General features: G+C 42.1%; 1 protein-coding gene across 2 annotated transcripts in view; it reads left to right on the forward strand.

Moving 5' to 3' along the window:
- Window positions 1-1,702: 1,702 nt before the first annotated feature.
- tmem121ab (transmembrane protein 121Ab) overlaps window positions 1,703-25,800 on the forward strand; it is a 42,043-nt gene continuing 17,945 nt past the window's right edge. For both annotated transcript variants that reach the window (XR_006092056.1, XM_042390311.1), the window contains exon 1: window positions 1,703-2,032. The gene's annotated coding sequence lies outside the window, so the exon portion shown is untranslated. The remainder of the gene's footprint in view (window positions 2,033-25,800) is intronic.

Below are 25,800 nucleotides of genomic sequence, written 5' to 3' on the forward strand. Positions count from 1 at the left end.
CTCATTTGCATAAAGTTGAGGTCAAGTTGTGATGATGCAAATTCAGATACAGCGATTAGTCAGTTAACTCGCCATGCCATATCCATCATGCACTGCGCAGCTGGATTTCCTGCTCTCCATACAAAATGAATAGGATCCATCGACTTGACATCCGTCAATGGATCGAGTGTGTCTGCACCTTTAACCTTGCCATCTTCACAATGAAAGATAAATTAGTTCTGTGTTTACTTTTCAGAGTTGTAACATCCTGTCTGTGAGCATTAGAATAACTGTTTGGTGTTTTGGCATCCGATAAGCCTTTAAACTTGTAAGTCGGCTTTAACAGATGGAATTCTTGGATCATAATTTATTGTCTCATGGCACATGAGGCAACACAGGGCTGTTTTTGGTATGAATGCAGCCTCACAACATTCTGCCTCAGCTGTAGTTTATGTTTAATTAACAAATGTTAGCATGCTAATGTGCTCAACTAAGAACGGGAACATTGCAAACATCATACCAGATAAACATCAGCTTGTTAACATTCTCATTGTGAGCATGTTAGCATGCTGGCGTTCGGATTTAGCTCAAACACAGCTGTTTCTAAACACATTTTCACGGAGCTGCTAGCCTGTAGATAATATTGCTAAATGATATCCACTTATAATGTGGTATGATGGTTCTCATCTTATGACCTTATGTTACATAATGGCATTTTAATGTCTTATGGTGTCATGTAATATAGATTATATCATATCTTATGCTTTGACTCTGATCCATTTGTGACTTGATCATGCTTTGTATTGCATTTAATAATATACAATGACTTCCTGAGAGTCTGTGGGTTATCAGTGCCTATACTTTTCTCCTATAGAACCATTCTAGTATTGCTGTTCCCATATAGACCTTCTGTGTGAGCTCATAATGACCTGACACTACATTATGGTATTTTAATCTTCTATGACATCACTCATTCTTTTAATATTGCTAACCAGGTACTGCTGTGTGACACTCTCATAGATGGCACCATTCCCAAATTAATTATCACATTAGTTCCTTTCTTTCAACACTAATCCCTCCATGAGTGTTGCTGACTGTCATTTGCCAAGGAGTTGTCTGTAGGAAACTGTTGCTCTGCTAAAAACAAAAGACAAACACACACAAAATGACAGGGCAGGAGGTGCCTGAAACAGATGGCTGTTCCCTCTACATAAGTAAATTGACCATAAATTCAATTCACTTCCTGGTGTGTGTGTGTCTGTGTCTGTGTGTATGAGAGTGAGAGAGAGAGAGAAACACAGAGAGAGAGAATGCACCAGTGTGTTCATCTTAAAGCTTAAATGCATGAGGGACTTATTTTTTTGGCACAGTCGCATTGAATTAAATCAAATCGAATGTTTCTTTATCACATCACTGCCAATAAAGCTAATGCCAAATGATTTCTGTTTAACTACTGGCAGCAATTTACTCATGTCTATTGTAGCCTATAGGATACTGTAGCTATTGGTTTCCTTCTTGTCAGTCTCACATATTTGGATTGAATAGTGATTGATAGAGCGTGGAGAATAGGAGGGAGGGAGAGAGAGAGAGAGAGAGAGAGAGAGAGAGAGAGAGAGAGAGAGAGAGAGAGAGAGAGAGAGAGAGAGAGAGAGAGAGAGAGAGAGAGAGAGAGAGAGAGAGAGCCTATCCGGAGGAAGAAGCAACTAGCGAAGAAGCCTCAGCAGTTGCACTTGTCAAAGCGGCTTCACATAGCCAGCTGGGTTTTTTTTTTTAAGATTCACCGTTTATTTTTGCATTCCTAAGTTTGAATACATTTCGCTCTGTGTCGCTCCGTCGCTCGTGCTGTCTGTGTTGTGTCGGACACGCGGCTGGGAATGGGATTTGCTTTAACGTAGCCTAACTTGACGGCGACAGCAGTTGTTGGACCCGGCGTTTTCGGCGCCTCCTCGCAGCGGATTTACAAAGCCTCTCCGGAGCCTGCGATGATATTCAGCACCTTGGACAGAGACTAACCTCTTCAGCACCCTGGACAGAGTCTAACCGCACACTGGAGGTAAGCCAGAGGAGTTGAACAGCAGCTTTTTTAGCTTGTGTCTTAATGATAGTGGAGGGGGGGAAAAAATCACTCTTCCACCATATGTTGAACGCGCTACGACTTGTCTCAACGCTGCTCCGGGGAGAGAGAGAGAACGGGAGACAGGATGGATATAAAAGCCAGACATTACAAATGGGAATAGTCCAGGTTTGGATGAATTCACTTCACTTTCTTTTAGAGCAGAAACAGACCAGTTTGTTAGCTTGTAAGTTCAAAGGTTATTTTATCAGTGCTGCCACTTCCTAACACTCTTCCCGCCTCTCTTCTCGGCGTTAAACGAGTATATTTGTGCGCTAGCAGCTCACTAATATTGTATTCATGTGGTGTGATGTGGCAAAGGAGGCCCAAATAATCGCTAAATATTGTTATTGTAAATATCTTTTTAATTATTGCTATGTTTCGGTATACAGAGAGCGGTACGTTCGCTCTTGTCAGTTTTTATTTAAGGCAGCTGTTAATTTTGAAGAGTCAGCGCGTGCCCAGGCAGCAGCGGCTCGTGCCTCCGGTCTGCGCGGAAAATCAGCCCATGTTCTGAGGCCCCCACCACCACCACCAACAACAACACACACACACACACACACACACACACACACACACACACACACACTGAGTCGTGTTTCCATCACTTCAGAGGACATTACATTGACTTGCATTCATTTCCTGGAGACCTATTCTAACCTTAACCATAACCACCACTTGCCTAACCCTAACCTTAACATAACCTTAACATAACCCTAAACTAACCTTAACTTCTTCACCCTAAAATTAATAATTCCCCACAACATGTGGGATTGTGTAAACAGATTTATGTCCCCACAACATAAGGAATTCCTGGTACACACACACACACACACACACATACACACACACACACACACACACACACACACACACAAGCACACACGCACATACACACCACCCCCACAGCATGCAGCCAGCAGCTAGGAGTCACTAAGAAAATATATAACCCTCACGACCTCGAGCTTTCTCACCCCAACAATATTTCACAGTGACTATCTGATAATGAGCAAGAGACAGGCGCTCCTCCCATTTAGCCAATACATTTTTATTTATTTATTTATTGTTTTATATATTTGCCATTAATCCAAAGTGATTTACAATGAGTGGGCAGCCTGTGGGTTCAGTTTCTTGCACAATGGCACTTCAACAGGAAGCGTGGCTGCTGCATGTGTGGCATCTGCCATGTCTTTAATCAAGTCCAAAAGTTGATCTTGCAGTTGATTATCCATTAAAATGCTTACAATGTCTTGGATGCTTGGGTTTGACTATGACTATGAAATATATACAGACATTTGAAGTAATACTGTCATGTCAATCATCAGTCATAAGAAGAGCTGAAATGATTATTTGATGTATTGCTTGTCGAGCAAAAGAAAATTAATCTGCTACCATTTTGATAATTAATCATTTTAATTCCGTTTTTTCAAACAAAAATGCCAAACATGCCCTAGTTTCAGTTCCTCAATAGTGAGGATTTGCTGCTTTTCTTTGTGATTAGATAGAAAACTGATCATTTTTTAATCATGAACTGTTGTTTGGACAAAACAAGATGTCACCTTGAGCTTCAGAAAATTGTGATGGTCATTTTTCACCCTTTTGTGATATTTTATGTGAACAATTGGTCAAGAAAATAATCAGCATCTTAATCAATAATTAAAAAAATCATTAGTTGCATCCCTAGGCATAACCCTAATGTGTCAAGTGTTGGCAAATACTGTCATATTAAAAGATTTATTTATTTTACACCCTTGTAATCCCAGCTGCACATTAGCTGTTGCTGGGATTAAACATGTGACCTTTCGGTTACCAGACGGGTGCTTGAAATTGATGTTGCCACCCAGCCTCCGTTCCTCGCTCGCTCCACGCATCGCTTGAAGTGTCTGCTGCAGCTCTTTTGCACCAAGAAATTAATTCTCAGAATGTAAAGGAAGAAAAATGCCCATGTCAGGCCTGCTTTGAATAAGAGGTGACCCCCATGCTTTTTGCCTGCGGCGCTCTAACTGGCTCTGATAGCCCTTACCACACACACACACACACACACACATACACACACACACACACACACACACACACACCCATACACACCCTGACTGTGTAAACCCACAGTGATGAAAGCCTCGCTTTTTAAAGCCTTGATTTTAATGATGTTCATTAGGATTTTGATTACACTGAATGTGTGATAACTCTCAGCTCGGCGTTAAGTGTGTCTGATATGTTGGCTCAGACTGTGAGTGACAGGAATTTAGTGGGAGGAAGCAAGAAGTGTGAATCATACTGTAGCGGAGATGTTGCCACGGGGCTTCACTCCAGTGTCCTTGAAAGAAAGAAAGCACATATTGATATGCCAGTTCTGCCTCTGGGTTATTAAGCTCTGGCCTCCACTGTATAGAAATTGCTGCTCTATATCATGGGGATGATGAACTAAATGCAAATTAATCTTTCATGCTCAATTTATTATCCAATAAACAGACCATGAATTTGAATTTGAATAGTGGCCCTACAGAGGGCGAGCCACACAATTGCCTGTTACCTCTCTCTCTAAACTGCCTTTGTCTAGTTAGAAAGGGTTGGAGGGCAAGCGAGACATTGGATTCAGGGCATTTATCTCGAGGCATTTCTTGTACCATAAAAGTGAGCCCGGTTTAACAGTCATTTGCCACCCAGAGGCTTACCTCTTAACTGGTCCCCAGTTTAAGACCGTGCTGGTCCCCGGTTTTAGACCGTGCCTCATTGAAAAACATGGCACAGTCCTCAACTTTAGGGTCAGCAGTTACAAGCCCTCATTGGCATCCAAAACACATCAGGTTGATGGGCTCTGCTTCAGATTTTCGCATTACACAGATTGCAAACCGAGTTGCTTTTCATGAGTGCGCACTTCGCATGCTCATTGTACTGTGGATCATGTTCCTGCATGCCTGGAATTCCATTTATGGGTCTCTTAAAAGTCAGGCCCCTGCTAGAAACGCAATTAAATTCAGTATTGCTATAAATACATGATGGGTCGGTCGGAAAGCAACAGAGCAGGCTGAGGCAGTGCAACGCCCACTCGCCCTCCTCGCTCCACAACCCCCTTCCTAATCATCCCAGGCCTCCGAAACCCCTCCCCCCTCAACCCGCCGCATAGTGAATTGTGGTCAATTTGAATGATCAACTGAAGACAATCTGGGAGGCAATGGCTATCACAGAGAATATTAGGCCGCGATGAGCCACACCAATAAAAAATCTGCACGTCTGGAATAGTCAATGTGATTATTCGATCCCCTGTTCGTTCCTATAGCTCCCTTTTGGCGCGGACAGAAACTAGAGAAATGAAAGCGCTGTGTCTTTCCTGTGCTCGGCTGTACTCTTCTGGGCAAGGTTGTGCCATGCTACACTAAGCTGTGTGGCTCTGTGCTTGTGCTGTGGTTTGCTCTATGTCATTAGCTGAAACACAGCTGCTTTTGCATCTGATGCAGTAAGCACTCAGCTCATCTCATCCGTTCTCAGCCACTGGTTTTCCACTTCAGAATCACTGTGCTTTGGAGGGCTATAATCTCACTGACATAATGGAGTCCACTCCAATCAATAGCCAAATGGCAAAGCGAATCAATAGCAACCATACTGTACAATAACGTGGCCTGGGAGTGGCAGAAAAGAGAGCAGCCTGCAGCCATCGCATGTTAACCCTAGAAGTTCTTTGAAAATATACTCCTTAATTATGGATCAAAAATACCAACCTTGTTAACGAGCCATGTATTATGGATTGCTGCATGATCTATGCTAATGTAAGCACAGCAGTTGGGGGAAAAAAAAAAAAAAATTGGCAGCACTTTGCTTGCTTGCTTGCCTCTCTCTAATCACCACACATGCAAATGCACGCACACATACACACACACACACACAAACAGAGTATATGCACCCAGGATCACAAAACTAAACTTCATCAGTAAACAGTAAACATATAGGACTGGTCACAGAACACAGAACTTAATATAGTGTAATGCTCTTTCTGGCATTACATTTATAACATTTAAAAGAATTGAGGTCTTGAGAAAATATACCTCTTTGATTTCTCGACATACTTCCTTACAAACGAAAAGGTTGTCAAAACCAAGCAAGGAAGTATAGTGTTCACACACACACACACACAAGCCCCATTCAATTAACGGTTTTCCCTGAGGAGACAGAAAATTCATTGGCTTTTAAAGTGTTAATCAAGCTTTTATCCGAGCCTAGCTTAAAGAACTCTAGGAGGAAAAACTGTCATTTTATATGTAACAAGACAGCAGCAAACACATTTCTGCAGTTTTATCTGGGAGAAAACAGACAGAGTGTATTTCTATTATAGATTAAAGGCCTTTAGATTATCCAGCTGTTTCAAATACTTTGTCTGCAGCATCCTTCAGAGATAATATTGTGCACAGAAAAGTGCATGGTGGTTTTGAATGAAATACAAATCGGAAAGGTAACTGGGTAAGGGTCACAGCTAGAGCTCGGTGACTGCTGTTATTCCCACGGAGAAGCAAATTGGCCTGAATGGAAGATGAGAAGTTTATCTTTCTGTCTGTACCGCACTAACACAGAAAGAACTGATGCATGATTAGATCCTGCTTTAAAAAAAAATCATTGCTGCCCTAAATGGCACTTTCTCCGTTGGAGGGCAATTTGGCAATCTGTTCAACATCTCATAAAGCAGAGGTGCAGCAGCTACACCGGACGTTTATAAATCAAAGACTTCAAATCTTAGAGCGTTACTAGAAGAGAAAACAAATGTGCCAGTGTGTTTCTTGACCAATCACTGCCAGGGTTGAGTGAAACAGGAAGGTGTTATGGTATAATAAAAATTGCATCTGCATGGTGGTTAAAGATTTTTCCTTATCTCTGTTTTGACTGTTGGTATTTTCTTGCCACTAGCTCAACTAATTTACTTCAGTGGAGGATTGTTGACAAGAAAAAAAAAAAAAAAACTTGTAGCAGGAGCAGAATGCAAACCTTCTCCCTCACATGCAGAAATGTCACCATAGCAATCCACTAGTGCTGTTTCACACACACACACACACACACACACACACTCATCCACACATACACCTAAACTACAGCCACTCATATACCAACCCACACCTTTCACACACACACACACACGTACACTTGCACACATTGAAAAACATGCTTTAAACAGAGCGTGGCTGTGCGGGTATATAGTGGTGAAATATTGGAGCCATTGCAGCCCTCCAGGCATGCAGTTATCAGGGATACAGAACTGATGGGAAATCAATCAGCTGAAGTGGAGTGGCCTGGCTAGCAGTGAAGAGAGGAGTCTTGTCTTTTTCAGAGCCACCGCTTCATGTCTGTAGCTCAGTCTTCCAACATGAATATATTCATGCATGGACAGCATGTATCTATCACATGACAAGAAGATGGATATGGACTATGCTGCAAAAACCCCGGATTACGTTCGATGACAATGTTTTCTTTACGCCCAGTGTCAACGTTCTAAAATACACATTTCTTACGGTGTTTGACCACGGCGACTACAGTGTGATTAAGCTTAAGGAAATCGCGGCGTTATAGGAAATACATTACGGTTAAGGTCTGGTTGGGGTTAAGGCAGCCAAAACACATGGTTAAGATTCAGGAAAGATATCCACCATCTTTCCTGAATCTTAACATTTTAATTCAAACATTGATGTGTGAATAATGAATCTCCTCTCTTAGAAGCAAATGTGGAGGTAGCGTGATGTTGTTCAACTGCAGCTAATCCTCCGTGGAGGAGGTCGGGGTCGATGTTGGGGCACGCAAAGCGTCTGACTTTAAAACTGCCAGTTATTTTACCCATGACCATGATCTGTCTCTAACCTTTTTTTTTTTTTTTTTTTTAAAAATAGTGAGGGCACGAGGCCAAGTTCCAGCCCCTCTGGGATAAAAAATATAGTCTGTAAAACGTTTAGATTATTAGATTTTTTTCATATTGCATTTACTTGCTGATCTTTTCAATTTTATTATCTTTAAATTTGATTTTGCAACATGAGGATCAAAGCCTCCTCCACGATGCCTTTTGGGGAATCCTATAGAGTCCAATAACTCCTGACAGATGAAAAATTCTTTAACTTTTTAGCATGCTATGTGTACACAAGTAAAATGTCATCTTTGAGAAATTCAAGGGCAACATAGAATCCAAAGAAGAAGTCAAATTCAACTCCGTAGAGGTTGCTTCAGTGGTAGCTACAACCTATATGACCATGATCGTGGTTCATCTATGTATCTATGTATGTATGTATGTTTGCTCAGATCAGTGCAAAGGGAGCGATGCTGTGTGAAGCAAACAGCAAACAGATCTGCTACATCTCTATGTCAACCTCATATCTAATTCATGCACTTTATTGTTGCTCTGCAGCTGCATATATGTGCTATGAGGTGCACTGGTGGCAGCTTTGGCCGAAGCCGAATCATGCACTAAAATGAACAGGGCAAGGTAATGTACTGTAGCAGGAGGCTCTAAAGGACTTAAGCATCCATAAACATTAATACACCATATTATCCCAAAGAGACTCCATTCCTTCCCTTTATAATGATTTTAAGTAGGAATCTAAACCCATTTTCACAGAGAGATCTCAATAGCTTCATTTTGAGGCAGGCAGGCAAGCAGGCAGGCACAGGAAGTGTGGAAGTGTTTTTGCATGTATGTATGGTCCGTTTACATTTTCACATTTTGCCAAAGCACTTACAGGAAATAGCTCACAACAAGCGTAACCTTGGCGGCTTAACGGCTGGACTGTCAGCATAATAAGCATCCGCATTAATCTATCAGCATGTGTTTGCCTGTGAATGCATATGTGCATATACATGCTTCCGTGTATAACGAGGGCGTCACAGTAGTGCTCCTGTTTCTGGAGTCTAATACCATTAGACAGGAAATAAACCGTAGCACACGTTTCGCTCATGTATGCATGTGTTTGCTTCTCATTTCCATCCTCTTGTATCATCACTGCAAGTAGTATGTGCACCTGTCCAGATGGTAAGTGTGTGTATGTTTGTGTATGTGTGGACATGTGTGTGTGTGTGTGTATTTTTTCTTGTTTTTGAGCGTACAGTGCATATGTGTGGGAATCTACTCGAGCATGTGTTTGGGAGAGTATGTGTTGTTGGTTTTTTGCTTTGATATGTGTGTGAGCATATGTGTGTGTCTGGGATTTGTGCTTGTATGTGTGCAAACTTAGGATTTAGTGTAACAGTTTCCAATTTTGAAAATAACGTGCAGTAAATAAGTTTTATTTCAGCATTACTCAAGATGAGGGAAATCAAATGAGCATTTTTGATATTTTCCACTCTTTGGCTCTGGAGTTGTGTTGGCCTCGTATTGAAAGCTACTAACGGGTGACAAATGTAAAGGAAACTTGAATAAATGATTGGAGATGATATGGGAGGTCTCCACTGTCATCATCAAAACCCCAAATGAGGGACTATCTTGGCAGAATAGTGAGGGTTTTTTTTATTCTTTCTCTCTTCAACTTGTCACCTATCGATTTTGGAAATAACTGTTTCCAAAATCCGTTTACATAATCATTACTAAAGATGGGGGCGAATCTAATTTTCATAGTGCCTACCAGTGACAGCTTGGTTCAGATCAAGGTCCCAGTGTGACGAGAAGGCCTGGCCTTCTGCTGGCCTTCTGTACGCTGCCATACTGGTTAAGAAGCGAGACGAATGGAGATCATCTGGAAAACAAGCTGATTTGCAAACCAGTCAGACACAGCTTATTGCTACTGTGTGCCAAGTGTACATCAAGGGCCTATATAGCTACGTGTATTTGTGAATTGTGTAAAGCGTAAGTGGGTCTTTGTATGTTCTCAAGTGTAGCTGTGTGTCTCTACATGCAATTAAGTGTCACCATATGTCTTTCTGCACAGCTGTATGCTTCTCAAGTCGATTATGTTGTGGTCCAGTAAGTTGAATAACGTGCTATATGTGCACATATGTAACAAATTTTACCCAGCAGGGAGGATAAAAATATTATCATAATGGCCACAACATATTGTGCTGACAGTATCCTCCTGTACTGTTTATCTATTTGCTAATGGACAAAAATAGCCAGAGTGAAGGTTATATCAGCTAAAGCGCTGTCCAAAGCTGAAGGCACACACAGTGGAGAATGAGGGGACGTCATTGGGTCGTCCTCTAAGTGTGCTTATTAGAGCAAGTTGAAACTGTTCCGGTAAAAAAACATTGTTTGGACAACCTTTGTCAGAGCTGGCGGTGCTGTGCAGGTGTGGTTGTGTGTAATTACAGTGTGTGTGTTTGCTTGTAATTAAGTCAGACCCACAGAGTCAGCATCCAGGCTAGTCTAGGCTTCATACGCAGTGCTCCAAAACACAGGCTCTCAAGATTTAATTACCGCACCGACATACACACATGTACACACACACACACACACACACAGAGAACGCTGAGCCAAATGACCGTGTCTCGCGCTCTCTCGTGCGGTCCCCTCTCTCCTGTCACTCACCGGCTTTTGCCAGCCCTCCACAAATTCGGTGGCTTTGTGAGGTGCGTGAGGGTGGCCACCATGGCGGGGAATTAACCCTGCTGTATGGGGCCACCTGACCCGTCTGTAGGACATTATTGCCTGTGTGTCCTGCGTTTCAGCCCAGCGAGCGCAGTAACAATTGCGTATATCAGCATCGATACAGATCAAGCCTGATGAGGGGGGAAAAAAAAAGTCAGACTCCCTCGGCCGGGGCTGAGGCCAGGACTGGTGGACTGATTAGTCCACAGCGGCTGCTGGTTGCTGGGGGGATAAATGTTTCTTCGTATGACTGTGGCTCTGAAAGGCAGTAACAGCTGCTGCTGTGTCACTGCCCCTGGGCTGTGGAGGGGGGACCGTGGAGATACAGGGCTCCTCTCCCCTCCTTCTTCCGCTGTCCCCTTCTCCCCTCAACCCCCCCCCCCTCCCCACCTGCCATTACTCCTTTCCTCTATCTATCCTCACTTCACCTCACCTCCCTGTCTTTCCTCCTTCTCTCTATTCTTTCTTTCTCTTCCTTCTTTCTCAGCAGCACTTAAACACCAGCACCAACAGGCAGAAGATAATGCAAGGACACACACACACACACACACCCGGCAGTGGTGTACTCTCACGTGTACTGCTCAGTTTTTCTGTGTGTGGGCTTGAATACAAAAGGCTAGTCCTTCTTATCTTTGCCTGTTGTCTTTATGCCCGTGCGCGTGCGCCTGTCGTGCACGCTCGGAAGAAAGTAGAAGAGAATCCGTCTACATACAAATGTGTGTAAGTGCTCGTGGGTTTTTCTTGTTTTCCGTGATGAGCAGTTTCTTTTTCACCGGCCTGTCTCTCAACTCAGCACGGCACTAATAGGCATTCTGCGAGCCATTCTGCTCTGCAATTAGCCGAAAACCATGGGAAAAACATTGATAAACAAAGATGAAACAATTCACGCCTTGCCCGTCACAAAGCCCTCAATCGAAGTCAAATGCTATTATCATCCCGGCAATGCATTTCGGCAGGTGGAGGCTCGCTCTGCCAAACAGACACTACTATGCCCTTGAAACACATCAAACAAAAGCAGATGCAAGTGCCTGTTTGTTCAAACACTTATTAAAAGCCCATATAGGCCATTTATGTGGGTGTTGTTACTGGAACCGAAGCTAAAGCGGCGGTGGGTGCTTCATCCTTGTCCACACAGTGCTCTGGCAGTGTGGGTCCGGGGTTGTTGCCCATAGTTTCATGTCAGAGCCAGAGACGGGGACTGCAGCCACCACCAAGGCTGAAAAGCTTCATCATCCAGCGAACACGCTCATCTATCCTGAGTTGGCCACAGAGTAAAAGAGAATGGCTTGAGGAATTTTTAAAAAGCACATAAATTGTTCTCTTTTTTCTCCCTTTTTCTTTTCTCATCGGCTTTCTAACTGTCCCTCATCTCCCGTTCCCTAGATTTCTCTCATTTCGGGCTATTTGTTCCTTGAAAATGTTTACACTTGAAACCCGACCAGCCTACTCCCTGAAGCCTGATGCCTTTGAACATTATTCTTAGCCTCAGCAGATCAATATCAACAACGTTCCCTGTCCGTCTGTTCACAATCACTAAAACTTTATAGCAAACCTTTTTTTTATTTTTTTTTTAACCTCAAAACTCTCTGGAGTTGTCTGATGAAACCAGCAGCATCTGGGTCCTCCTTCATTAGGTTATTGTTCTGAATGCTGCCAGGCCAAATAATATCTCTTGTATCTTATAAAGCTCTTAATCTCTTGCCAATAATTGGAGTGTGACGGTAATGAAATGCTAACATTCCCAATCACAGCAGTCACTCACAGTGATGCAAGTTGATAGAAATCCAAAGTACAGAATGGAAATTGGACGAGGGAGCGAGTTGTATCACAGCGGCAGACAGACAGCATGTTGTATTGGTCAAACAAGTGCAGTGCCAGCACTCTGTTTTACATCAGAGACAGTCAACAGGAGTCAAGGAGGTGAATTGGAGGTTGACTGGTGGCTTGCTTCACTGGATTCAGTGAGTTTTACAAGGTCTCTGTCAATAGCACTGACAAGCTACAAGCGACATTTTTGCACTCTTGACTGCACTGGGGAAACTGTGGGTGTGTATACTGAAGCTCAATGGGTAGACACTAACAATTCCCACTGGGCCTGCACAGTAGTTTACAATATAATTTTACACAGCGATAAAATACAGAAATAAAAAACAGGGATAAAGTGCAGGTAGAGGAGAAAATTCTCCAATTAGAACGCATTAGAGTAGAAAACAACAAGCTAGAAAAACACCTTAAAATAAACTAGCTAAATTATATTTTATAAAACTATTAAAAAACATGCATTAAATAGGATTTTTTTTTTATGTTTACTGAACTGAAAAAACATTATTCCCTGACAATTTGCAAAGGTTACCCTGAGGTTGTGTTGTGTGAGTCAAGTTTGATTAAAAAAAATGTTAATTTTAAAAAATGAATATGCACATTGGAGCTGAAACTTATGTCGATTAGTCCATTAGTCAGTCCACAGAATAAAAATGAGTAAATTGGCAAGTTATGTGATGGTGCAATTTCAGATAAATTAAGAGATGTCCCTTTATGCTCTAAGAAATTGCACTGAACATTTTTCAACATGCACGCTACAACCAAAGCACTGAAGCACATGGGTATTTCAGTATCAGTTTAAGGTCAGCAATATAAACTGTATGAGTGATATTTACGTCTAGAGGATTGTTGTTGATTGGATATGCAGGCAGATGGCAGGAGGACAGCCCGGGGACCTCAGAGGTCATGAGGAAGTGTAACTTATGGTATAGTTGACCTAGAGCTGCTAATGAGTAGAGACGTGCTTATCAAGGTGTTTCTTCTTTGTCTCTTTTTATAAGAAGTTGGCAGGCGATATGAGATTTTTATTCTCCCTGCTTCTTTTCAGTCATGGAATGTGTCTGTCTGTGCATGTGATTTGTATTGCTTGTGTTAGGCTGATATGTAAATCGATGAAACTAATTATCCGAGGTTTTCCTCCCCGTGTCTGTGTGTACAGAAAGCAAAAAATTCAAAGTTGAATTAATGTAATGATCACCTATTCGATCAGCAAGACCACATAAGAGCGAAAACGTATCTATGATTCAATTACTTTTAAATTCTATTGTTCGGTGGCACTGGATGCTGGCCTCACATACCTGTCTCCATAGAGGTCCCTGCAAAGACTTCCTCAAAACTCCCCCTGTCTGACTCAGGATCATCTGTTTGTTAAAAATGCATGAAACAGACATTATTGGGACTGACATGAGCATCAAATATTCTTGTTTTCATTAAATTCATGATGAATAGTCCAACTTTGATGTAGGCAAATATATATATGTGGCTTGAATGATGAATTGTTCTCTAATTTACTTCACAGTCACACAATGACATTCAATAGTGCACGTACCTGTAATTTGATCTAATCTAATTGGATCTGTGCTGGTTCCTGCTCCCTCCTCCTCTGTCCTTTTCCCTTTCCAGAGCCATGTTCACCTGTGTGTGTAGATTGTAGTAGATAGTAAGTATTTAACAAATCATTTTTATGCTGGAGTCAGTATCAAATATTATACGCCTTATGTGCTATAATGCCAAAAAAAAAAAGGGCTGTATTTTTGTGGAGGTACAACAACCAGCCAAAGCAGCACTCCGACTGTTTGGTATTTTCCTGACCTTGACACTTGCTTTGCACGTCTGTGTAGTATTTTGGTGACCAGTACGGAGCACACGGTGCACAGGTGGGAGGAGAGGGGCAGACAGGTGGGAGGTTCATTCAAACACAGCAGCATAAAGACAGTTGTTGTATTTTGGGGGAAATTTGGTCCTAGATGTCGTTGCTAAAAACACCTCAGACGTCTCATAAACACATCTGTTTGTGATGCAACGGCGATCCGCTGCTGATTTGGTGATTTTATCAACAGGATCAAACTAAATAGGCTACTTTCTGCAGACGTGCTGCAACAACAGATTAATGCTTAAAATATGACTAATTTATTTCAATTAAACGCTCTTTAATCAAAATCGGCACAACATTTAATGTGGTTGCACAGATCTATAAATGAATGTGGGTGATTCTTACAGTATCTGCTGTCCGCAGCTGTTTATACTGTATGAAAAGCTTCTCCTTCACTTCATTAAATCCCTGCAGCATCTGAAGTCAGCAGGACTGATATGTTGATAAATCCGCAGCCTCTGAGAAGTGCCGCACCAGTGCGCAGTGCCGTTACGCACAGCCGTTCACTGTGTTTACCTTCATTAAATCGCCTGATGACACCGGGCTGCTACAGTATAACCACACACACACCTCTACACACATCGGACTGGTCCTTTATAACTTGATACTCTGCTTTCAACTTTCTTTTTTAGCAAAAGTAAAGTCTCATGTTTTATCCTTAAAATACACTGCAGCGTAAACACTGTTTCATAGTGTTGGTCCGATATAATCATATAAATGGCTTTACCAAATCACTTTCTTTATTTTTCATTTCTATCAATATTCTAGTAACTAATTGATGAAAAAAACTACTCAATCTGTCTTTGGGTCCAGATTTGTGATGATTTGTGTTCATGTCGTGACGCTCTGAACCATCCAGACATTTCCTGAAGGAAAGCTTTGCATTTGTCGAGCTGTCGTTATCGCTTTTAACCGTGATTGGCTCAGCTGTTTCAGAGCTATGAAAGCAATGATGTGAATGGCTGAGAGAGTATTTAATGATCACCACACCCACAGATCTATATCCATCTTCACTCCGCTCTTTTGCACGTTGCACTGCTGCACATAGCCTACATTAATCAAAGAAGAAGGTGCACATGGAGACGCCCACACGGTCCGTGCGCCGAGAGACCTACCGTCTTGCGCTTGTCGTTGCGTTTGCGTGGTTAAAACAAGGCCCTCGGTTTTTGTAGTGATGGCAACTGCTACCTGCTGATACGGATTGCAGCAGTCGTGTTGCTGCAGCTAAAATGAACTATTAAATAGGCTATGTAATGCCAAGGTTGGAGAGAAAAGACTGGCTCTCACAAGACCAACCCACCAGGAGAATTCCTAAACTTCCTCATGGCCAGTCCGTACCTTGTGTATATACAGAAAAACGAAAAATAAAATGAATCAAATTAAATATTTTTGGGTAAAAGCCGAGTTTTCTCATCCTCTGGCCTTGGAGTCCTCTGTGTCTGTATTAAGAACCAGTTTGCAAAAGACTGGCATCCCATTATTCATTCCAGAGCAGAATTACATGATTCATGATTATTGTCTGACAACAGCTCTGCATTATGTTTCCCTCCCTCCCTCCGGCCCTGTCTCCACAACTGTGGTTTCTGCCTGATCAATGTGGGTTCTTAGCAACTCCATCTCTTTCTAATTAAGATATTTCGCTGTGCTCTCCTCAAGGATTCCACAGAAAGGTCAAGCTGACTAGTCTCCCATTTAGGTCTCAGAGCGTTCACAAAGGTCTTGCTCGTCACGAGGACGCCAATCTCAGCCCCAGTATTTCCACGTGACAAACGTGTCAGCGACTGATGATGTTGGGGGTTTTGGGAAGAGTGAGATGTTAGCTGGGGCCTCGCTCGACCCGCTCCGGCTCCATCAGATTCACTTAGTGGCCTAATCGCCTCATGTTTCATCAGAGCTATCCGATGGGACAAATGATCGCTATAAAACACAAGGAAACAAATTAACCACCGGTGTCAAGATTTTAATGGTTCCAATTAGTCAACACTTTGGGGAATGTGTGTTATTAAGAATGATAGCGTGGTACTTCCGATCCGTAAATTCCACCTAGTTTGCAGCAGTCCGAACGAATGTGTCCGACAATTTGCCCCACATGCCTAACATTACTGTAACTAGTGTTGATGAAGTACACTGTACATGATATGAGAGCAGGGTATTCAGTCAGGCTGACGTCACCCAAACCTACACACACACACACACACAAAACCACATCTCTCCTCATACCAGCAGCATCACTGAGGCTTATCCTGTTTTCACGCCGAAAAAGGATGGCAGCTAAATATCAAGACAAACATATATTTTAAGCAAACATATTTTTTCCGCTCTGTCTGCAAATGCGTGAATTCCTCTTAAGTGTTGCCCATCAGAAAAAAAAAAAAAAACAACTCACAGAAACAAAGCCAACTGGATGATAAATATTCAACACTTCAACTTTTTATTACTTTTGGTTTCCTCTAACTTGCTATCAGAACTGAGAGTTGTGATTTGAATGCACAAGCCAGCCATCTGCCAGCAGCTCCTGACTGATTTGTTCCCAGATTACATCTTTTGGAACGTTATTCTTTTGGCACCGTCTCCCTTCGCTGCAATGGTCTGATTCCAGACAGAGACAGTAACCAATCAGTTACCCTTAGAAGGCTTTCCAAATGTTGTGGAACCAGCCAGAACTACTTCAGTGTTTCTATTATTGTATAGACACAAACTTTTTTTTGTTTTTTTACTTTTGACTACAGATGTAACAGCACTTTGCATTTTAACAGTAACAACAGCCGCACTAGCAGCACTGAGAGACTGTAATGCTTATTGTAAAGAAGACCAAATTGTTCGATAGATAAACCAAAGTACTGGACCCAATAGTGGCGCTAACCATAACCCTAATCTCTGACCCTAATCCTAACCCTAACCCTAATTCAGTGGGATCACCAAAGTTCATAAATACGCTGAATGCCTGCACCAAACTGTATCTGAGCCACAAATGTCATCTTGCTGGTGTTGCGAGAGGAATAGTCAGGGGAACATGTACAAAATGTCATGACCATTAATCCGATAATTGTTGGGATATTTAATTGTGTAAGCAAAGATTGCCATTCCTAGAGCCGCACAAATTAAACAATAAATGAAACTAGCATAACTAAACAATGTCAAAGTAGTACATTATAAAAAAGAAAGGAGAAAATCGAAGTTTGTTACTGTGAGATTAAAAAAAACACACACACACACACAAATATGCTCCTTCAACAACCCTTTGTAGAACAAGAAAGACATAAATAAATTAAAACGATAACCTGGAGACATCGACGAAATGAGCAGCCGATGTTAAATAACAACAAGCGTGCAACAAGCATAAAAACTATCATATGCATAAATGGGAGTAAGGCAACTAGAATAAATTTAAATCATCTCTCTGGCCCTGTCTGTGTGCATTGCATCAGTCTGCGAATTAAGACACACAGTAATGTATTCTTTGGCCCGGCATTAGCGCACATCCTTGAGAAATACTGGACCTGTGTCTGCAGAGTACAAGGAGTCAGAGTTTTGCTGCGGATATTACACACCACGGGCTCATTAACCAAATGACACCGGAATAAATGCTTTTTTTGTTCCACGAAGAGTAAGTTGGCCTCGGAGGTCTGAAAACGGCCAGATTGCAGAGGAATCCGAATGAGCTTTCCTATTGATTGTTGGGAAATACGTTCTCCCACATCTGGTCTTAAGGCTAAGCCCCGGCTAAGACCTGCACCTTGCATATGTCTAACCAGCACCCACCTACGGTTGCTCCCTCATCCTTTTCTACTCCCACCCTACTTTGGCTTATTGAGCTCGACACTGCAGGCAGTAGAGGGCAGATCGGGTCTCTGCTTCCCTCGTCTCAGCATGTCTCTCTCTACTCATATTGACGAACAGGCTTTTCAACTTGCTGTGTCACATCGGGAGGTGTGCTGCTCTTGCCTCCTCAACCTACCCACAACCTCACCCCCCCCCCCTGTCTCAAACTCCTCCTGCCCCTGCACCTACCTCTGCTTCCTCAGCTGAAATGCCTTGAGGGAATAGAGGAAGGGCAGAGAAGAAAGACAGCGAGAAAGTGTGTGTGCAGATGATAAGGTGAGTGTGCGTGGGCGTGTGTGTATGTGTGTGTGGGTGTGGGTGTGTTTAGGCGTCTGTGCATGTCTGAGCTTGTGTGTGAATACTGGTGTTTGTGTTTCAGAGCATTGGCATGTTAGTGTGCAAGCAAGACATGGTATGTCAGATTTAAGCAAAACCGTAGAGAGATAGAAGCAGAGGCAGAGACTTGAAAGCACGCCGCCGCCGCCGCCGCCACCGCCGCTGAAGGTGTGCGGCTGTGTGTGAATGATAGAACGCTTGTGTCGCTCATCATCTTTCTGCTCACGGCTGCGGTTAATTATTCACCGGGGTTGTGCTGCAGAGATGAACTGAGGGGCTTTGGGATAAAGGCACTGGAGGAGGAAGATGAAATTATAAAATCCTAATGACGGAACTCTGGCTGAATGGTAATTTCTTAAATTGATTTTGAAGAGGTGCCCAGACAGAACCGGCATGGAGAGACATTGAGATGGGGAGAAGGAGAGGTTTCCTCCTCGTCTCTCGTCTCTATTTCACTTTCTCTCTGGACATGTTCCAGACCTCCTCACCTCTGGCCTAATCTCCCTTTTTATCCCGCACTTAAGCTTCATCGCCACACATCTGTCCTTTTGTTTCAATCTCTTCTACTTAACCTCAACTTCTCACCTCCGTCTACCCACATTTCCTATTCACATCTCTCTACGATGTGATTATCTTATTAACTATTGTCTCATTTTACTCCTCAATCGTAATATATATACGGGATTTAAAATTTCCGGGTCTCAATCCTCTTTGAAGTGAACTGCACTGTGGTTTATTTGGACTGAGCATGTAGGAAGTAGACCCAAAATATCTGAAATGATTATTATGTTCCAGTATTTCTGCTTCTGCTTACAACTGGTATAAAAGGCAGAGAGCAGAGAAGTTCATCATGTACTTTATTTGAGGTATTATCTTGTTTATTTTAGACTGATGAATCCATATTCCAGCACCTTTCCAGGCCATTTGGGTGGGGAGGTGCAGCACACGACATCATACATTATTGATACAAAAGGTGCTTCATTGAAATTTCATAATTCTTCATAATTCATTATTATGAAGACGTCACAAAAAAGGATCAGAGGAAAACACTGACAGGAGCAGTCATTATACTCACTTTATCATCTCTCTCTCTCTATACAGTACAGTATTTACAGCCCAGCATACAAAACATACACAAATAAAAGATCATCTGTATTAATATTTAGAAATTCAAGTTTCAATGTTACGTTTATAAAAATGGTTACTCTAAGGAAAAGGATGTGATTTGTAGTAAATCATGTAAAACACAAGTCATTCAATTTAAGGGAATAGTTCAGTTTTATATAAAAATATGCTTGTTTGCATTCTAAGAGTTAGATGAGAAGATTGATACCACTCCCAACTCCCAGAAAGAAACACAATAAGTATATTTCCCAAAATGATTAACTATTCTTTGGAACTGCAACGTCTTCTTAAAGTGCAATTCCTCTGCGTGGTGGACTTAAATAAAATACAATAAAATAGTGAAACCATCGTATTTACTACATTGGGAGAGCTTCTCACTATTCCCAGCTGTTTAGAATTGTAAATCTGGATGTTGGGTAACAGCAGTTCTGCTTCAAAATTTGAATAATGTGCTATTGTGTGAGTTAATGACATTTCACTCTGCCAGATATTAATTCAATAATGCCGCAAAACCTCAACACCTTTACTGTAGTGGGAGGAACAACGTATACAACGATATGAATTCAAATAAGTTCAAATGAATTCAAATGAGGACTAAAGAAACGGTCATTTTTGCAATTTGCCATCAGGACAGATCTGAAGACTCAAGTTTGCTCTTGACACCCAGACATTTGAAGCCATAATCTAGCATGTATCTAGATGAAGTAACTTTATAATTATAACAGGCCTGAGGAGAGGATAGTCACATTTTTAGTAAGTTAACTGTACAAGGAAATGTCTTAAATACATACCAAATTTCCCTCTCATTACATAGATAGATAGATAGATAGATAGATAGATAGATAGATAGATAGATATGCCACTGTTTTATCATTATAATTTTGAGCATGGCAGTAGCCTACAGGGTAGACAAATGGGCTTTTGACTGGAAACCATCAATAGAATCAGCTGGAAAAATGTGGGAGGGGAAAGTAAATGCATACTGTTCTCCTTGATCTCAACAGCTACCACTGAGTTGCCATTGAGCAAAACACTTAACCTCCAACTACTCCAGTGGAGTAGTTCAGTGGATCTGTATGGAAGGATTAGTGGATGCTGAGCTTACTTGAATTAAAAGGACTTTTTTTTTTTTTTTTTTTTTTTTTTTTTACCTCTTTCCCCTTTTACTTCACTTTTACACCGTTTTACACCACCTGTATAAGCAAAGCGTATTCACACTTCGGCACACAAGCAGAAACATACAAACACACACCTCTTTGATCTTCACTCTCCAAATATGCCTTTCTCTCTGTCGGCTCCCGCGAGCATTTCTCTGCAGTTCCCGCTTCTCCCTCTCCTCCCTGTCTATCTTCTCTCTTGTCCTCTGTGACCACAACGCCGTCCTGGCCGGGCTTATTACTTATGAGGCGCAAAACCGGACAAAAGCCAAGAGTTTCCTCACCAAAATTGCGAGAGGAAACGGGTATACAGATGTGAGAAGGGGCGAGTTATTGTGTGAGAGAGGTTGAATTGCTGCATAGTGTGCGAGAGAGGCCGAGTTACTGTGCAAGAAACTGAGATACTTACTGTGTGAGAAAGGACAAGTTACTATTAGTAGTTGCTAGTACCATTACTATTCCACCTTGCTTGCTCCTGATTGGTTACTGCGCTCTGTCAATTATTTCTCCGCTGTGCTGCCTTCAAAATAAGAGTTCCCTACTTCCCTCTTTGCCAGCAGGTTGACAGCCTCATCTAATTATGAAAAATGTATCAATCATTGAATAAAATATCGATTTTATGCTCAAGTCATAAGCAGGAAATGAAAAAATGGGCCACGGACCAAATTTGATTTTGATATTTAATGTGTCTGATCTGTGTGACCAGGAAGTTGCTGACTTCTCCGTGTCTTGCACTTGATAAACTTGCATCACATACACTTGGGCGATGGTAGTGTGATTCACTGCCTGCGTGTACTGGAACATGAATGGGAACGCTTCAGAACTTGCCTGAGAATCCCCTGGCTTTTAAAATTCCTTAACCATCAAAGTAATTCAGTGATAGTTCAGTACATCCAATGGTACACAGCAAGAAATATGTTACAATGTTGGATGTTCAGAATAAACGTGGCCAAAGTGTCAAATAATGAGGTAAATGTATGTAGAAGTTATCCCTGTGAGCAAAAAGCACCAGCCTCAGACTGCTTTGAACACTCACACACTGTGAGTGTTTTTCCATTACACAGCAGGGCAAAGTAAAATAAGTAGTTTACCCGTTGGAGGTGTGCTGGTCGTCTGCAGCTTTTCATCAAACATCATCATCACTGTGGCTGTTTCTGCTTGTACTATTCCTCCCTGCATTATTTCTAACTGATCCGCTGAGCAAAGTGCTCCAAATATCTTCATGTTGTTGTGTCGACCAGTTTTTAGTGCTGCTAACGAAGCTCTACTAATTCAATGAGGAACACGTTTCATTTCCTATAAATTCCTCGCAATAAAAGTCTCCCGTTATTTAGTCATTTAAAAGCTTGTAATATGAAGCAGCAAAAGCAGGAAATCTTGGGTTTTCATTAGCAGTAACTGAACACGTCTCTGATATAGCTGGCCCTTGCTTCCTGAAGCTGGCCAATCAGAACAGAGTGGGCTCATAGGGAGGGGGGCCTTAAAGAGACAGGAGCTAAGACTGCCTGTTAAGAGACAGAGGCTGAACTGAGGGGCTGCATAAAGGGCCAGTATAAGATACATAAGGAGTTTTTTGACTACTCTAGTGGAGTCCTAGAATAAAAATATTAAGCTGGAAATGAGCATAATAGGTCCCTTTGAATGTGTTTCTGCAAAAAAAATAAAAAATAAAAAATAAAAAAATCGATGGCTGTGCTCAAGGTCATTACAATTGCATATTTGCACACTTTCAGCAAGCAGCACACAGGTTTTAATTCCAATGAAATACAACTGCATATAACTGCATTATGTCACAGAGGCACTTCATGGCTAAGTTTCAGGTGTTCCACCCTTTACAAGAACTAAACAGTCCTTCAACCTCCCTCACACAGTAACTCATTCTCTCTTACGCACCTTCAATCCCTCTCGTTTAGTAACTTGTTCTGTCTTGTGCACCTTAACAGTCCTTCAACATCTCTCGTGTACATTCATTTCCTCTTGCAATTTTCGTTCAGCTTTTGTCCAGTTTGGCGCCTCGCAGTTACCCTGTTATCCGTGCAGCGGGCCACAGAGGAGAGCGAAAGGCGTGGTGATTGACAGAGATAAGGCCTCTAATTAGAAGCAGTGATTGGAGGCTCTGGAGGGGGCTTAGCTTCCTGGCAGGCAGAGACAGAGGAGACAGAGACGTATCCAGGGTGCCCAACCCCTCTGCAATTAGACACACATCTGCTATCAGCGATCAGCTCGGTGTCCCTGGAACGGGGAGACATTCTGTGGCACGTTGCCTGTCAATGTCATTCATTGTCCCTTTTCCTTCCCTTGTACAACCCACTGCCACCCCGCCCGATGGATTGGGGAGATACTGATAGTGCCACGCAGACACAAACACACACACACACACACACACAAACAGCAAGAGAGCAGGATGAATATTCAGAGAGCGTTTTAAGCACGCACGCAGGAGGACAGAGAGGCAAATACACAGTCATGCATATACTGTTTATAGTGCACACACGTGTTCAGTCATGGCTGAATACACTCATGCAAAGAGTTAAGATGCCTAAATGCATCTTGCGTTTAGTCTTGTTAACGGCGCGTGTTTAAATTCATACACGCGGATTTCACCAGAGGATGCGTTTAAGTAAATGGGATAAATGCGCATACAAACAGGAATAGGGCGCTCCATCAATATATGCACACATTTAACATACCATTAGCATGCACAAGCCTGACTCAGTGCTCTTACTGCAGGCTTTGAATTTACAGTGTGAAAGTACAACCAGCCTGAAGAGATTTTACAGCCGGGGCGAAATGTCACATCATCTCAGCGCCAAGTTTTATGACTCTAATCTCGGTGGCTGACACAGACGCAGCACCCACTAGCATGTTCAAAATGGAATAATAGTACATTATGACACACAAGAGCATACATCACGGGAGCTCTTTGCAGCTGGAGTGTGTTGTCGGATCTAGCCAATTTATGAGCCAATATGTCTACAGCCTAATTCCAAATATGAGGGAGCCGTCATTTGAATAATCTACACAGGGAGCAGAAAGGGGATATTTAACATGATGAATAAGCCGGAGCCATACGACTTGTACTATCTGCTAAAGTCTTAAATCTAGCGTCCTAGGCAGGGGGAGAGGGGCGAGACTGTGGATGGAACAAGTCCATGTCAGTCCGGGGCTTTTAGAAAGAGAGAGAGAGGAGAGAGATGGCCAGACGGTTGAAGTAAAGCAACTTCAGGAGTGAGACACAGGGGGGCAGTTATGCATAGCCTCCAACTAAAGAGATTTCTCAACAGAGACATCCACTGAAAAGGCAAATTAGTCTAGAACCAGACGTAATCCATGTCAGTGAAACTGGCCACGGGTGTTTTCTCTCCGGGGAGTCGGGTCTTCATTACAGCCCTGCTCTTTAGTATCACACCCTTTGCCAGGAGACCAGTCGCCTCGGCAACAAAGAAACTTGGCTTCTAAGCATCCCCTGGGTAGCACTGTTTTAAGTCATCGTAAAAAAAACCCCCCAAAAAAACGCTGTTTTGTAGGTTCAATTCTGATTCAAAGCACTTGTTCTCTCTTGCTATGTAAACATGAACAGTGTGAGCTTAGCCTTGAATAAATGACCTTGAGCGAGGTGTGCACCGCAAATGCTCAGCATAATAGGGAGCAGGAAAAAGATTGTTAGCTCTGTGTGGGGTGAGGAGGGCAGAGCCGTATCCCCTAGCGCAGGTCAAACAGGCTCTGTGAAATAAGGAAGAAATCGGGACAGCGGAGATGTAGAGGCAGAGAGGGAGACAGGAGGGGAGGGATCTGTGAGCTCGTTCAAGGAGAGAAATGGGAGAATTGGAGCATTTGCCCCTCGTGGATACTCAGCATTTATGACCTGGCTGAGAGACAAACAAGAGAGAGAAAGGAGAGAGAAGAAAAAAGACGAGAGGACGTGTATTCATTATGCCCCTGTTTGTGTTTGTCACTCACATCGATTTCTGTTACCCAGTACGGCTGTAGAATTAGACACCATCTCTTTGGCATATTCAGGCAAAATCCCTCCTCTACTGATTCATGTTAGTCCAGCCAAGGGAGAAATGAGGTACAGCAAACAAGGTAAGTTTGTTGGCTCACAGACGTCCTCGCTCTGTAGGTAAATGCCAGTAGTAGCTGTGAAACTTTGCTACTCCATACAAACGCAGCAAAATGAAATCGATATGTCTTCTGTATGAACATACTAGCATCGCCAGGTAATTAAAGAAACTTGTTGATCTTTTGTAGCAAGTCTGAACTGACGGTTGCGAGCCAGTATATAAATAATATTCCCATCCAGACAATAAATGGAAGCACAGAAATGGAAGCCATCCTCCAATCCATCATTCCTTTACACAACTCGATACATCATAGAGTATCAAAGGGTCACTTAGTTAGCCGGTTACAGTGGTGTCTGGCTGAGGGCACTTACACAGTTTTTTTGTACAATATATGTCATCCATAAAATAAATGAGTGCTGAGAAAATTAAATAACCATTTTTTTTTGTTAATCAAAATTGAGCCTTGGCCACATACAGTAAGTGTTTTCAAAGCCTCATAAAAAGCCTTAGGTTTTCAATGCTAGCAAAATAAATTATTAATTAAGTGAGAAATCTTTTTGAAGGTGAGCACCTCTGGAATAGTGACATATTTTCTTTACCTTACCTACTATTTCAGCATAATTTTATTAATATTTATTTTTCTACAAATGTTACATTTTATGCAGTTAAGTCAAGACTGGTGTACAGGATGCTACAAGTTGTCATTTTCTTACTGTTTGATGATAATAATGTTATAGTCACCTGTTATCTGTTAACATTTAATGTACTGTATGGTTTGATCTACTCTGGACACTTGGGAATGATTTTAGTGTTCATGTTTCAATCATTTTATAAATAAGACAGAACAACCTCCTAAATACTTGCTGTATTCCTTTAATACATGATCAAGTCAACACCCGACTAAAAACAGGAAGTAGATATTCAAATGTGATTCTAGAAAAACCAACCAGAAAATTATATGACAA

The sequence above is a fragment of the Thunnus maccoyii genome, chromosome 17 (assembly GCF_910596095.1).
Source record: "Thunnus maccoyii chromosome 17, fThuMac1.1, whole genome shotgun sequence".
NCBI lineage: Eukaryota > Metazoa > Chordata > Actinopteri > Scombriformes > Scombridae > Thunnus > Thunnus maccoyii.